At 32.5% G+C, this 16913-nt stretch overlaps 2 long non-coding RNA genes across 2 annotated transcripts; one reads left to right on the top strand and one right to left on the bottom strand.

Moving 5' to 3' along the window:
• The first annotated feature begins 334 nt into the window (after positions 1–334).
• On the top strand, positions 335–2070 carry LOC132031193 (uncharacterized). Its single transcript, XR_009408181.1, has 2 exons — positions 335–726; positions 1797–2070. It is a non-coding gene; the product is annotated as an uncharacterized LOC132031193 (long non-coding RNA).
• An 11600-nt stretch (positions 2071–13670) lies between these two features.
• On the bottom strand, positions 13671–15688 carry LOC132029348 (uncharacterized). The gene is made up of 2 exons (XR_009407778.1): positions 15548–15688; positions 13671–13864 (listed from the first exon to the last, which is right to left on the bottom strand). It is a non-coding gene; the product is annotated as an uncharacterized LOC132029348 (long non-coding RNA).
• Between the last annotated feature and the right edge of the window lie 1225 nt (positions 15689–16913).

Here is a 16913-nt window from a genome sequence, read left to right as displayed (position 1 = left end):
TTATTTCAAATGATTGAGAAATGAGTGTTAAATTTAACAATGAAATTAATTAACTACTTAAATATTTCTTAGGAGGAAATTAGATTTCTTGCCTTCTTACAACTTGAATAGAAAAAAAATATATACAATAAATATAAATATTAATGTCGGTGAACGAAATATATTTTCTAGAAAAAATATACAATAAATATAAATATTAATGTTAGCAAATCGAATAGTTTTGATAAAACTTTTGGATATTAAAGATTGATCATATTACTTATAGTATTGGTAAAAACAAGTTACAAATGAGATTAAAAGTTAAGATGGTTTCGAAAAGAAAAATAACTTACGATCATTTTCTGCTTTGATGGAAAATTTTCCTTTTAAGGATATTTCCTGATAATCAACTAAGAGAAAATAGCTTTCAAAAAATATTTTGTTGAAAAAACGACTTGAGACTTTTTCAAGCATACTGAACACACAAAGTCTATGCATGAGCTAAATTCCATTCATATTTTCCCCACTGGTGACCCCTCTTTGGGACGAGACTTGCTATAAAAAATAATCATATTGGAAGGCAAAGCAGAACAAGTTGCAAAAGGGAAATAAAGATGTTCATATACAAAGGCACAACTACTACATGTGCTATGTTAATGGTGGTTTTCTTTGCACTGTGCATGAATTCTTGGTGTGAATATGGTGAAGCATCAAGAATATTCGTAGACTTCTCTCCAAGTACTCAAGGTACTGCGTTTTTTCATCTCTTTAATAGATCTTGATTTCTCCTTGTTAATAGACAGTATTATTCCTATTAATAAGGGCCCATCTAGATTGTTGGTTCGGCCGAAATCAATAGCTTTAGTTTAAACTCTGAATTCTTCTTAAAACTCATTGAATATGTACAAATTACTCTCTCCATCCAAATTTATGTGGCAACTTTCGGATATCTTGAGTCAAACAAGTTTTTCTTTAACCGTGATTTTTTGATATGCCTCATAAGTATCTTGAATTGTCAATTATTGTGACTTAACGTACTTTTTACATAATTTTCAAATATATAAAATATATTTCAAAAAATTTAAAAATTTCATGTCCGAATCCACTATCAAAATTTAAGAGTTTGACTCGAAATCCGAACGGTGCCATATAAATTGGAGCAGAGGGGGTATTTATTTAGAGTACAGTAACTTAAAACAAAATTACTCCTTCCGTTCACTTTTACTTGTCCACTTTTGACTTTGCACGCCCTTTAATAATTAATAAATGAATTACTATAATAGCCATATTTATTGGTGTATAGTCTCATTGGATTTGGAGAATGACTTAGAAATGAGTAATTAATGTTAAGGGTAAAACAAGAAGAAGAAAAAAAATTGTCTTTCCTTGATATGCTAAAGTGAACAACTAAAAGTGAAAATTTATTTTTAATATAGTGGACAAGTAAACGTTAATGGAGAGAGTAGAATCTAGAACCAGAGGCGGAGCCATTCGGTATCCTGCGGCCGTGCCTAATTATTTAATGTTACCGGGTTCGTAATTAATAATTTATACATATTTGACAAAAATTCTAATACAAATATATGGTATTTCGACAAAAGTGCCATCGGGTTCGGCCGAACCCCCACCGACAGGACTGGCTCCGCCCCTGTCTAGAACCCATAAACTTCAAATACAAGTTCTGCCTCTGGTCCTATACCATAATTTCTTCACACGAGTACTAAAGTATATTATGTATATGTCATATGTGCAGTACTAAAGTATATTATGTATATGTGCAATTTTATACATTTTGTGTGTTGGAATTACAATGGCAGTAACGCAAAGACTGGACGGCCTGGGAAGCAGCCACCGCCGGAGCACCAGGGCGTCGCCTGGTGGGAGCTATCCTTCCCCGGCAGCGAATGTGAATGACCATGTGCATCACTAGTGCTTGTTTTCATATTGTTGTTTCATCCGTGTGACAAGATCTAGTACCCAGTCTCTATTTAGTTATGCACTTCCCATTACAATAAGACTTTGTTTAATTTTGTGTGTGTTTATGACATTTCAAATATGAAGCAATGAAAGTAAATTTAATTTGGCCCGTCATTCCCATGACTTTCTGTTCCAATCGCATCTCGAATTTAATTTGTCTTGAGAACATCACGGAGTGTGGTGGGATCAGGGATGGATAAAACCTCTCCATCTATAATAAGAAATCTCGGGTTCAACCCTTGAGAACGGAGAAACCCCTGATTGAGAGCTCCTCCATCCCTACACAACACATATCTAGATTAGTTGAGCTACTGAGTTCTGGATACATATGGTTTATACCAAATAAAAACAATATCTGTCTTGAGAAGTCTTTCTCTGCTCATTAAAAACATGAGGTTATTTCTCTGCAAACCTACAGCCACAATAGTTTGACCGTGGAGACTCAATGAGGTTAACAAAAAAGACTTCAGGTCAGTCAACTTAGTAGGCGTTTGGCCATAGAAATTAAAAAAAAAAATCACTTTTTTTGAAATTTTGGAGTTGGAGTTGGAGTTGGAGTTGGCCATAGTTTTTGCAAATAGTATTTTTTGTTGAAATGTACTTGTTTTGGTTGTGAAAAAAGTGAATTTCTCATTTTTCAAATTCCAAATATAATTTCAAGTTGTATTTGGAATTTTCATGGCCAAACACTAATTTTTGAAAAAAGTGAAAAAAAATTCCGAAAAAAAGTGAATAATTCTTATGGCCAAACGGGTCCTTTCCTTAGTGTAAGCATGTTTCTACATTTGTATCTTTGATGTGCACAAATTTTTTTGGTTTATCGACTTTTTTCATCCAGAAACTCAAAAGTGATCACTTGAAGGAGTACATAGTTATTGCATCACTTTTAAGTTCAAGAATTCATTAAAAACATTTTAGAGATCTTTTACAAAGTATTTGTACACTGCGTTTATGTCTTGCTAGGGAAAGGAATATATCCATCAAACTCTTAATCGTTTTTATGCATTTCTTATAATATACTTCTAGTATTTGTTCATACTTGATGTACTCTAGAGATTGTGTGCTTTCTTTTTTAATTTCGTGTCAATTTGTTTCATATTTTTTCTCCTTATTTTCATTGTGTACATCTTTGTTTAATGTCCGTAATAGTTTCTTGTCCTTTTCTTTATTTAACTTAAACTACATTCTTCTAAAATTAAACGATAGACAAAGAGGGTTTGAACCTGGAAAAAGAGAAGAACTTAAACTCAAGTTGATGAACATAACTTTTGTTCAATACTCGAAATTACATGTAGAAAAATAAGAAGGCGGGGAGGTGCCACAGGGAGAACCTAGCGTAGCCGAGCCAGTCGCGATGCAAGTTACTGTTCATGTTACTGTTCATTGGAGTAGACTTGATTTTTCTAGTTTTCTCTTCTTCTTTTTTTTAATATTTGGAAGAAGAAGAAAAAACGCAAAGCAATTGAATCTTTTTTGTTTTTCCCCTTTGAAGCAAGAAAAGCGTAACATTGAGAAACTAACGAATTCCTTCTCATGATTGACATTCAAACAATGAACACAAGTAAAATAACTGCAAACCAAAAAAGTAATTTCTTATATTATCAAACCACCTTTATTTGTTATAGCATGTAATTGTCTGATTCTCAAAATTACAAATTATACAGTTTAAAGATGCTTGCTTGTAGATATTTATATTAAGAGACCAAAAAATATACTAATTTTTTATACTAATCATGTATATTACTCCCTCCGTTCACTTTTAACGTCTATTTATGGGACCAGACGCCCCAAGAAAATAATAAATGAAGTGCATGATTTACCATGATACTCATATTTAATTGGTGTATAGTCTTAATGGATTTAAAAAATAATTTGAAATAAACAATTAATGCTAAGGGTACAATAAGAAAAATAAATTATTTTTCTATTTATATGTGAAAGTAAATAAATAAAAGAGAAAATCCATTTTTGAAATAATGAATTGGACAAGTAAAAGTGACAGGAGTACTTAAAATCTCTTTTCTGAAAATAAGGGGAACTAAAAGTGACCTAATGTAGCATAAGTTAGTTTGACTTTCCCAATGAAAACAATGATGTAACTTGGTCCAATTTTCAGGCAGCATCTATTCATTAGTCACAGTCACAGCTCACAAATCACAATGGAAGCTTCCTTTAATAAAGAGAAAAGAAAGGGAAAAGAAGAAAAAAGCGCAGAAAATATTGACTTAATAGTCCTCATTTTTTCGGCCTGGCCTAATATTTCTCATGCACATTTCAATCAATCAATCAATATATAATATAAAGTTAAGGATAGATAATTTTATGTGACATCTCTCTATGAGCTCCATTGACATTTATTTATTTTTTCTCCTTTTTTTTGACTATTTTCCTCTCCTCCATCCTATTAGTTTAGTTTAACTTATATTTAAAAGTTAAAATTAAAGGTCTATTAAAATCTGTAAACGTTATGGTTCTTCTCCCTCCCTTTAATTTTTATTAATGTATAATAATGTGCTAAAGGTATGGGATAAAAAAATGTTATTATTCTTCTCCAACTTCCTGTAATTAATTTTTAGTAATGTGTAGTAAAGTGCTAAAAATAGGAGATAAAAAGACAAGAAGTAACCTACAAAGACAATTGGGTTAATAAGAAAATCAGCTCAACATTCTTCGGTTCAAACTCTTGATGATCACAACAATGCATTGTGCGAAGCGTAGAAACTCACAAATCACCATTCAAGCGTCAAGCGAAATTTCCACCTCCTCCAAGCGTCAGGAAAGAAATCTTATGTATGCATGGATGACTTCATATTGGAATTCTTAGGATTTTCTACAATTACTATACAGTGATTTTCCTTTTATATTGTGGCATTACATGGCTCATCATTATGGGTATACAAAGTTCACATTTTATGTTAAGTTCCCATACAAAGAGACTGAAAAAGCCATAGATATAGGTTTGGACATGTACTGAGCAAGAAATTAAAATATATGATCTATCCATTTTAGCTCCGACGGTATCAGGAAGTTCTCCACCATGAGGTCCAATATATTTATAATTTTTTACTTTGTATGGAAAAAATTTGTCTTATAAGATTCATGTGTTAGAGAATATTTTATTTTGGTTGAACTTAGTTGTATATGCTAGCTTTCCAGCAAATTCAAATAGACCCATTTAACTTACAGGCAAAGGTTTGCCAAATGTTTTGGTTGAAAAGGTTACACGTTTGTGTTTCATTATTTCTTACTCAGTATATGCTAAATTTTGGTTATTTTTGCTATGCCATCTACATCGAGGAGCCTGATACACTCAGTGATATCTATCTCAAAGTTGAATGCATTTCTTCTAAGGTAATTATATGCACTCTCTAAATTCATAAACTATTTTCTTCTACTCTTAATTTGTTTTAATTTCTTTAATATTTCATACTTATTTCATTAGATCATGATTTGTTCAGAAATATAATTAAGTCTGTTTAAGAATTGAAACAATGTAAATTTGAAAATTGTTTTGACATTTAATGATTCAAAAATAGAGACAAGACCTAACTTCTTAAAAGAAATGATAATTTGCCTATCATATGCTGGAAACTTGAAGTGGGTTTTATTCAAAATAGCTAATTTCAACTTGAGAAATTAAAATAAATTATTTTTGCCTTAGCTTTACCCAATTACTTTACTTATCCATGCTTTCTAATATTTTGTTAATTAGCATAGCAAACGAAAACTACATAGTATTATTATTCCTTGATTCTGTGTTTTAATATACATCAGACGTTGAAGGATAGTTTTGTTCATATAGTTTTCTACAACAACTAAGATAATAAAGAAAGTGTTTGTCCGCAAAGAAAAGGTTTCTATTAATTTTTCATCTTCACCTTCTTTTGTGACAAAGAATGGAATCTCTTTTTATTTTTATAACTATATATAGAGGAGAGGGGAAAAGGAAATGCGGAGGGAATTATAAAGGGATGAATTGTTTAAAAACAAGATAAAAATTCAGGTCGCCAACAATTAGATCATTAATATTTCCCACAAAGTTTTGAATTTCACTCTAAGTTATGCATCTATTTAAGTTTTGCATCTCCTTGTTTTTTTTTTTTTTTATAGAAAGGCTAATAACTCTTAAGTGATGAAAAAATATATAAGCTTAAGTGTTAATAATATAATTGGTTAAAACTTAAAATATTTTAAAAGGAATTTAATATCGAAAGTCTAATCCGTGCGAAGCACAGATAGATTCACTAGTTCATTGCATCACTCTTAACTTTGGGATATGGCATTCATTAAAGATATAATACTAGTATGTATTTAGAATTACTTTAGAATATCTTTATGGGAGATAATTTGTTGCTTCTATCATTTTTATATAATTTTTAAGTACTAGATGTTACTATAACGGAAAAGAAAGAGTCAGATTTGCGCTTGTACTTTTCAAAAAGGGTTATATTTATCTTTCGTTATACTTTTTTGATATATTTGCCCTTACCATCCAACTTCGGGGTCATATTTATCCTTAAGCTATCAAATCCCCATGTCCCACTTTTATTTTCCTACGTGGCGCCTATGTGGATCTTTTTTCTCCCAATTTAAATCTGGTCACAATTTAAATTATTTTAACCCGACCCATTAATCAAAAGAAACCCAACTCCTAATTCCCAAACCCGCCCACCCGATTCCAATCTGAGTTTGATAATACGACAATGGTGAATATATTTGCCGGTGGCGCCATGTAGGAAAATAAAAGTGGGACATAAGAATTTAACAGCTCAAGGGTAAATATGACCTCAAAGTTGGATGGTAAAGGCAAACATATCAAAAATGTAAAATGAAGGGTAAATATAACCCTTTTTGAAAAGTACAAGGGCAAATCTGACCCTTTTCAGTTACTATAAATTATAAAAGGATTGACAAATTGATATTCAAATTTAAAATGATATCTCTCCGTCCCAAAAGATTGTCCTCCTTTTCCTTTAATCATTCCAAAAGATTGTCCCCTTCTATAATTAGAAACAATTTAACTTATGAGATGATTTCTGACACACAAATATCTAAGGCATGTTTTTGGACCATACATTTCAAAAGTCTTCCTTTATTTCTTAAACTTTGTCTTGGAGTCAAAAGAGGACAATCTCTTTGGAACGGAGGGAGTATTAAATAGGGATGATTTTAGAGACCTCCCCTCAAGTTTAGCCTTATAACACTAACTTCCCTTGTGGTTTCAGACAATACGGTCACCTCCCTTATTTTCAAAATTTTGTAACCAAACTTGTTTTAATGTTGAAACTTATCCAATATTCCAAAATTGCCCTTTCTTTGCATTATATTGAATACAAAATTTTGGGACGAAAATCTTCAAAATGTATAACTTTTAGACTTAAAATATTCGACCTAAAGTGCTCCAATGCGCACCACTTTTCATTAGATGCATTTATTTATTTTCTTGTAAACTACAGAACTTCTTTATTGTTGTACTACCTAAACATATTAAATTTTAGATGTAATTTTTTTCAATTACATATGCAATATATTAAGAACCAAAAACTGTTATAGTTTATTATAAAAAAAAGTACAGTTTAGTAACGTTATGATAAGCTATTCTTTTGTGATAATGACTAAAATACCTTCAAATTTCTTACTTAGAAATTATGATTTAAAGTATCTTTATAAAAAAAGAAGGGATGTCAATTATGGTGTGAAGCGGGAGTTTTGTTTTTGTGAAATGTATTTTGAAAACTAAAAAACATATTTAGTATAAAACAGTAAAATCTTTGATAAAACTAAAAGTGCACCAAAAGAATAGCCTAGTATGTGCACTCCTCAAAAGAATTAATAGCTAAGTATGTGCGTTACAGCGGCAACTATCAACAACCTCTAAAAGAATAGCCTAGTATGTGCACTCCTCAAAAGAATAGAATAGTAAGTGCATACAACAACAACTGTTAACACTTAACAACCTTAATGCAGATGAACTGTGGAAAACTAGAAGTGCTCCTGATAGTAAGGCCCCGTTTGGACATGATTGAAAACTTTGACGATTGGACGTACGGTTTTGAATATTTTTAAGTTGTATTTTCTCTTATAGCATAAAAATCCCACAAATTGTGAAAACTATCAAAAACATTTATAGGTTGTATAATCTTATCAAATGAGCAAGTCATAATTCATATTAACTAGTACACTACTAGAAGACCTTTCTAAAAAATACAACATCAATTAATCAAACTTGGTTCAATAAAACGAAATTTAACATGAATAGTAATTAAGCCTTATCAAGTGGGTCGTGGCCAAGCATATAAATGCGTGGCCACACATGGGTCAGGCTGGCCGAGCTTATAAGGTGGGGTCGGGTTGGGGTTTTAGGTGTCCGGGTCTAAAACGCCTACCCGGGGAGGGATACATAGTGGGCTAAGTAGGCTGGCCGTATTTAATTATTTTTAAAAAAAAAATTTAATTAAAATTTATTAAGTTTGGATACTTTAAAATCTAGTTGTTATCAACTTTATTTTAGTCCATCGTCTTTAAATTATACTTACCATTTTCAATCTATAAATTCCATTCATTCTTCTCCATATTATCTCACAATTCCCTATTCTCCTCTTTCCCTAAATTTCCTACTCATCTAAATCTCTTTCTTTCTCTCTCTTCCAACTTCCAAGTTCAAATTTTAAAATTTAAATTTAACGGATAATGATAATCCTTCACCTCCTCCTCCAGTCCGAAGATCAATTTCAAGTCTGGTGTGGTTGTGTTTTGAGCAAGTAGACGAGGAACATGTTAAATGTCAACATTGTGGTCAAATATATCTCCATAAGACCGAACCGGTTTTTCGGGGTACCGGTCCGTTACGTAGGCACTTGGACAAAAGGCAAAAAATTGAACTTTGAAGTTTATCTCTTCTTTAAATTTCTCCATCGATGCTAGTGTTTGGAACTTTTCATTTGTAATAAGTTAATCGTTCAAGTTTGTATGTTTTGAATTCGCAATGTTATCAATTTAAGTTTGAAGTTTTATTTTAAATTACTTATGTAGTCTTGTATCACATTCTCAACTTTTTACAATTTTTAGCACTTAAATAGCCGTTGGGAGTCTTCATTCCAACAACATATTCAAGATATTCACAAATGTACAACTTAAATAATTTTTTTAAAAAAAATAAATTATTTCGAAGTGGTAAGCCGGGCCTCATTTGGCCGAACAACTCGGGTAGTGGGCCGGGCTACAAGGCTAAATGGCATGTCCGGCCCAGCCCCTTAATTTTTTCCACTAGCCCGACTTCCCACCCCTCTTTTCCCTAGTTGGGGGGCCGGGCTGGTTATGGGCAGGGATTAGGTGGGCACATCCCCGGCCGACCCGGCCCAATTAAAGAAATAGTAATGTCACTGCTCTTTAATATAATCCTCCCACATAAATTAAAGGTTGGTAGACATAAATAAAGGTTGGTGGAAGTTAATGAGATTGGTAAATGATTATGGGGGTAATTGTTAAAAATATCTACGAACTTATGGGTTTCTTTTTACAAAATATAAACTTATGAGTTAAATTTTATATTTAAAAAAGTTGAAACCATGAGTGAAAACGCATGTCCAAGCGCTGGTTTGGGGTCGTGGTTTCAAATCATGATTTGAAAACGCATGGCTAAACACTACTAAAGTAAACTAAACTAAACTAAACTGTGAATCCCATAACCCCACGAATTAAGCTGCTCCATTCATTAGGTAACATCGTCTAGAAATCAACACATGTACACTAAAGAGGAAAAAAAAAACTCCACAAGGAAGATAAGAATAACCGAACATGAATATAACTATACATACAATGTTGGTTCAACCAGTAGTCGCTCCATTTTATTTTATCTGATTCTGATTCTATGTTCTAACTGGTTTCTTACTGGATCACCTCCATGAGTACTCTCATTCTCAGTTCTCGCTGGCATTTACTGGAATCACTTGTATCAGTGCTGACAGTCTTTTACCTTGGAAAATTTATTAACTTTTTCTTGAACCTAAATGTCGAAAGCATTAGCATGAACAGGATCTCGATCCTTTTGTCTATACTCTTTTAGCTCATTAGCTTTCTCTATCAATGGGTGGGGGGATGGAGGAGTTTGATCTTGTTGGACTTGTGGTGGTAGTGCATTATCACCAGAAGCACTAAGATCTCCTACCAGTTTTCATTTTGTACAATAGATATAGAGCAACAATTTGATTTCTTTTCGAGAAATCCTTTCTTTGTATTTACTTCAAACTCAGTAGCAAAAGCAGATGTTGGGACATCAGGTTGAAGCATTTCGTCTGGATATAGTATCAGTTGTGTTAGGTTGAACCGCTGGTGATGCAGGTTTCAAAGAGTGGCCCAACACCTATTAGGTTTGTGGCCGTAAGGCATTTGATGGGCTAGTGGAATGAGACATCAAGCTGGTATGAATAAAGTGCATATTACTAGACAAGCCATTTGAACTGCCTTAGATAGATGGTTTGACTGCAAGACCTTCTCAAGGTGTTTAGAAGACAGTTTTAGATGGTTCGACCTTGAGCGGTGAGACAACATTCAAAGAGCTAATATTTATTTATAATTGGCTAGAGTAATTTCAAGTTTACGAAATGTTTGTCATTTGTTGCAAGACACTACCTTCAATCTTGTTGTCAAAAAATTTATTGACAAACATAAACTGTTGTTAAAATATTAGCTAAAGTCCTAAAATATTAGGCAAAATTCACTACTAAAAAACAGGCGAAAATCGACGGACTGAGTCGGTTTTTCAGTGAAAATCGACGGAAAATCGATGCAACACGTCCGTCGGTTTACGTTACATCGCTTTTCAAAAACCGACGGACTCCGTCGGTTATGTAATTTTTTTTTTTTTTTTGAAAATAAAATAATGAAATGTAGCAACTTGGAATCGAACCCGGGTATGTTCCTTGGCATTAATGGGCACTATCACTAGACCACACATGTTCTTTGTTCAAATACTTACATTGATTTGATTCATACTAATTTTGTAGTTCTAAATACCTTTATTAAAAAAATAAACAAAAACGGAGTCCGTCGGTTTATTTTAGAAAACAATATAAAAATAATTATATTTTTAGAGCGAAAAATAACCGACGCAGTCCGTTGGTTTTCTTAAAAAAAAAAAAAAAGATTTAAAAAATTATCGAGAAACTCACGGAATTCATCGGTTTTTACCAGTTTTTTAGTAGTGATTCTTGACAAATTAAAGGTATAAGTTCTGATAGTTGTTGGAATGAAAATTAAAGAAAAATGATTTACTGCTACTGAAATGGCTTTGTTGAAGACATTGTAAGTGGAGGGAATGAGATGGGCTGAGTTAAGTGGGTGGGTTTCTATGGGAATCATGAATTTAAAATTGGCGGTGGCTGAGGTATTTGATAGCGAGCTTGTCACGTGTCCCTCCGTCAAAATTAAGAGTAAATTTGTGCTAAAGTATAATGGGAAGGGTATGTTTGGACGAAAATATAATGACAGGGGTATATTTGGATCGAAGCTTAAATGAGAGGTATATATAATAAAAAAAATAGTACAGAGGTATATTTGACCTTCTTCTGTAGAATTATTTTGTCGTATTCAGATTAATACTAATCCAAGATATTTCATAAAAAAATCGATTAATTAGTGAACTAATAAAATCAGTTGTTACAAGACTAACCAGTTCACTTAAAATAGAATATTGATCGTTGTCTATCTCAATAATTTGATTTTCAAAATAAAAATAGATGGAATAAATGTCTCCATTCGCCTAGCACTCTTGGATGTTCATATTCATATAATAAGCACGACGAATGTAAATATTCTTTTTAACTTCTATTCTAACGGATTGAATATCTATTATAAACAGAGCGGACCCAGGATTTTAAGACGGCGGGGGCACTAGTATCTTAACATAAATGCCAACAAAATTTTTAATGACGACTGAGTGATAATACTGTGTCAGACCGGTCACTAATAGCGTAACAGTGGTGAAAATACAAGTATGTAGGTCAAATATATGTAATAATAAAATTTAACACAGTGAAGCAAATGAAAGAGATAGCTCAGTGGCTAAGGCTGTGCAACATGTGGTGATAGTGCAGGTTCGCATCTGGACAAGCTCATTCAACGCTTATTCTTTACCTAAAAATAGGCTCAAAAAAATAATTAAAAGTGACATTCGGGTTTGATCCGGGGTGACATGTAAGGGAAGCAGCAGTTGCAACTAACGTGCCCCAAAGACACTTTCGTTTGTTAGAGTGCACAATTAAATATATACTAATTTCTCAACGTATATACACACATATATATACATAATTTTTTCCGAAGTGCACTCCCATCCTTTCATGTAGGTCCGCCTCTGATTATAAAGAACCGTAATATGATAAGATAGAATGAAATAGAAATAAAGACATGGAACGAGTTACCTATTCTTAATATAGGCAGTGCAAAAAAAAAAAAAATATGTTCTAAATATAGGCGGTCTAAAGAATTTTTTATATTATCAAATCTAATTCTCAAAATAACAAATAATACAATTAAAAGACGCTTGCTTGTAGATATCTTTTAGGAGATCAGAAAATATAATTTTTTTACACCAACAATGTATATAACTTAAAAAAAAAAAAAACTCAAAATAAGGGGAACTAAAGTAACATTATGTAGCATAAGTTAGTAAACTTTTGCCAATGAAAAACAATGATGTAACTTGGTCGAATTTCAGACCCAGTCTATTCATTAGTCAAAAATCACAATATAAGCTTCCCTTAATAAAGCAAAAAGAAAGGAAAAACAAGAAGAAGAAAAAAGTAGAAAATATTGGCTTTGATTGTCCTCATTTTTTCTGCCTGACCTAATCTCCATTCACATTTCAATTCATTGCATCACGTCGACGTTGGGACATTGCATGCATCAAGAAACTACATTAATTAGAATAACTTTAAGGGATATAATTTGTCGCTTCTATCAGTTTTATATTTATATATGATTTTTAAGTACGTAGATGTTATTATAAAAGAATTGAGAAATTGGTTCGAATTTACAACGCTATTAAATATCTTCATCTTCGTATTGAATCTCGTTATGTTTTTTTCAGACTCGGAGAATAGTGACTTCAACTTATTTACAATAATATAAATTTTTTACAGTATCAGTGCGCCCCAAAAGGAGGATGAGTTCGGTTTAAGCGTTCATCGATTGGCTGGATCTATGTGCTTCGGGTGGTGAGACGAGCTAGTGTAGTGCAGTACGTCAGTGCCTCTTTCGGATACAGAGGGCCATAGGTTCAAATCATATCACCTTGATGTGGATATGGTAGCATTCTCCGTGGTCGGACAGTAAGGCAAAGAACTCAAAATTGAAAATGACGACGTCTTTTAGACGTTCCAAATTGGTTTTGGTAATCATTAGAGCTTTCGGAGTTGTCCTAGCTCTTTATCTTGCGTATGATTTCTTTTTTAGGATACGATATCTCGCCAGAATGCATCCTTTTTTTTTTTTTAGTCACTTTAGCTTATACTTCCCTTAATTTTCAAGTTATTAGTTACATTTGTTATTATGAGTATTTAACAAATTATAGGAATAAGAATCCTTACGTGGATGGAAAGTAACAAAAATGTAGGAATTTTTTTTTCCTTTTTGTAGATTGATCGAACATCATTAAATGAAACGTCAAAGACGCAAATATTAGAAATATAATTAAATAATAATTTGAGAAAAATAGCAAATGACAATTTTGTCTATTGCAGAGTGTTTTAATGAAGGACAAAAAGTTTAATGACAACAAGAAGCACTAGTAAGTAATATGCCTAATTAATACCCTGGCGCTCATTCGCTGCCGGGGGAGGATAACTCCCAATAGGCGATGCCCTGGTGATCCGTCGGTGGCTGCTGCCCGGGCCATCCAGCCTTTGTGTCGCTGCCAATATAATTTCAACACATCAAATGTATAAAACATATATAAATAATATACCTTTGTACTCATCTGAATAAAATGGGCTAAAAAGATATTTGAGTTGAAAATGGGTTACAAACCGGGTCATAACCTAACCCGCTCAGCTCTTACTAAAATTTAAATTTTTTTGTTTTGTTTTACTATAATTTGTTTAAGTGTCTAAAAGAAAAATTTCCTTATAAGACAGATTGTCCAGGGTGTTCATCTTCGCTGTAGTGGAAACAGGAAGTTATGCAATGCTCTAGCTAGATTAAACTATGATCCCCAGAATTTTTTTTTGAATTTGCTTGTGCCGGTAGGAATTTGATTTGTGACGGTAGATGTTATCAAATTAGGAGAGGAGGGGGAAGTACAGTAAAGGTTCGGTTTTGATGTTACATATTTACGTTGGTAATAAAGTTCATTAGTTACCAAAAATAAAATAAAAAATCACTTATTACTATATATAAAATATCAAATAAAAAAAATCTTTTTAAAAAAAATTGAGATAATGTTTTTCACAAGTCAACTTGAGTCATTTTTTTTGCACGGATTATCCTTCTTTTGGGGTGGTCTTTAATTTTTGTCCTTCAAATTGCTAGTCTTTAATATTTTCCCTTCGCTTAAAAAAGTGGCCGAAAATACCTCAAGATTTTGGGTTCGAACCCCCGCTCAGTCAAGAAAAAAAATCGCAAGGCAAGGCTTTGAGAAAAGTCTGCCTTAAGGCATAACTAAAGTTATGTCGTATCTGGCATAGGTTGCCTTAAGGCATAACTAAAAGTCTGCCTAATAAGGCAACCTACGCCGGATCCGGATGCCTTAAGACAACATATCTTTAAATCTCTGCGGCTTGCTTGTACATAACTAAAAGTCTACTTATATAAGGCAACCTACGTACGATCCAAATAGAACTTTAGTTATGCCTTAAGGCGCAACCTATATCTTTTATCAAAAGGAGACTTTTCCAAAAGCCTTGCCTTGCGATTTTTATTTTTATTTTTATGCCTGACAAGGAGGTTCGAACACGGTAACTCCGTGGTATTCTAAGGACAAAATTAAAGACTAGCAATTTGAAGGGCAAAAATTAAAGACCATCTGAATAAGGGGCATTCCTGCGAATTGCCCAATTTGAGTTGCATACAACTTAACATTCAAATGGGTTGAATTAACAACATAAAAGGGTCATTAAAATGCCCAAACCTAAGCGGGTTGGATGGATCATCCGCTACAAGCAAGAAGACACTTGCCAACAAAAAATTTTGTTGCCATAGTATTGACTATTGTTGCAAAAAATACTTTTAGCAACAATATTTTTTGTTGTTGCATGAACTTTTTCCATCGGCTGTTATTGCAACGACGTGCAATAACTTTTTTGTTGTTGCCAAAAGTAATTTTTGCTACAATAGTCAATATATGGCAACAAAAATTAATTGTTTGGCAACAAAAAAAAAGTTCATTTTTTAAATTTTCATCATATATATGCCAACAATAAATTAAGTTGTTGCCAAATATTGAATTTTGCCAACAATACTATTTTGTTACCAAGAATTGTTGCCATTTCTATACTTTCTTGTAGTGATCATTTTATGGGCTGATTTTGCCGCTCCTAGTTCCGTCAACTATCAAGGATAGATCAGGAGTAAAGAGAAGAAGGAAGAAATGCAATACCTTGAGTAGTTGTAGAGTAGTCTAAGAATATTCTTGATGCTTCACCATATTCACAACAAAAATTCATGCACAACACATAGAAAACCAGCACCAAAAGAGCACATGTAGACGTGCCTTTGTACCTAGACATGCTTAATCAATTTCCTCCTCCTCACTAAACTATAGAAACTAATTGGTTCCTCTTGGCCTCCAAATATTTGTTCTTTTTATAGCAAGTTTCACACCATTAGTGGGAGTGCCAATAGAATCAGCTGTAACATAAACAGTGAATCGACTCCCAATAGAATCAGCTGTTACATAAACAGTGAATCGACTCATACTGCTCATGCCACCGTCCATTTTATGTCAAAATATTTGACTTGATACGAAAATTAAAAAATTACTCTCTAATTTGTTTGTTTGATTTTGATTTGGTACGGAGTTTAAAAATGTAAAGAAAGCTTTTAAATTTTGTGGTATTAAACTAATTAAAGATATGTAAAATGTACCGAAATGCACTTTAATCTTGTGGTCTCAAACATGTCACGTGAAAAGTTGATATTTAAGAGTTGCCAAAAAGAAAAGAAACATTCTTTTTTCAAATGGACAAACAAATTGAAACCTAATAAAAACTTTTCGAATGTAAACCAAATATATGTAATTATAAAAACTATCCCTAGTGGAGACTCCACAAGGTCCGAGGTAAGAAAGACTTTTAAGTCAACTTAGCGTAAGCAGAAACTTTTCTGTTTCCACATTTGTATCTTTGATGTGCACAAAATTTAGGATTCATGAGATAAACGTTGATAGAAACGGATAATAACAATAAAGAAAAGATAGAAAGAAAATCAAAATGGACTTCATATTTTTCCCAAATATATTCAAACAAATTGAAACCTAATATTTAAAACTTTTCATTTATGCCATCAAACCAAATATATTTACGCCATCGAATTATATTTAATCAATAGTTTAACCCATTTAGTCATCCCCGAGACTCATCCATACCATTTTTCATTAAGTAATAAATGACACTTTTAGAGGTCTACGTCGTTTAATTAAACCAAATTTAATTTAAATACAAATTATTAAAAAATCTTTATACTGTTTCCACTAGCTAATTAGCTAGAGGCCACATGTTATATATGGTGTTGTAAAACCAATTTTTAATGAAATATGGCATGGATGAGTCATTTTGAAACGTTGATAAATGATCAAACGTTGATAGGAGATAAATGAGTATTTCGGATAATAACAATAAATGAGTCATTTTCTATAATTTGATAGCAAGAAAGTCAAAATGGTTGTCATTTTTGGATGACATATTAATATATTCTATTCAACTTTCAACACAAAGCAATTTTTTTTTTTTTAATTGACTTTTGCC

This window comes from Lycium ferocissimum, chromosome 9 (assembly GCF_029784015.1).
Source record: "Lycium ferocissimum isolate CSIRO_LF1 chromosome 9, AGI_CSIRO_Lferr_CH_V1, whole genome shotgun sequence".
NCBI classification, from domain to species: Eukaryota; Viridiplantae; Streptophyta; class Magnoliopsida; order Solanales; family Solanaceae; genus Lycium; species Lycium ferocissimum.
Note: the sequence above shows the minus strand (reverse complement) of the source record. Positions and strands in the feature narration are given on the sequence as shown.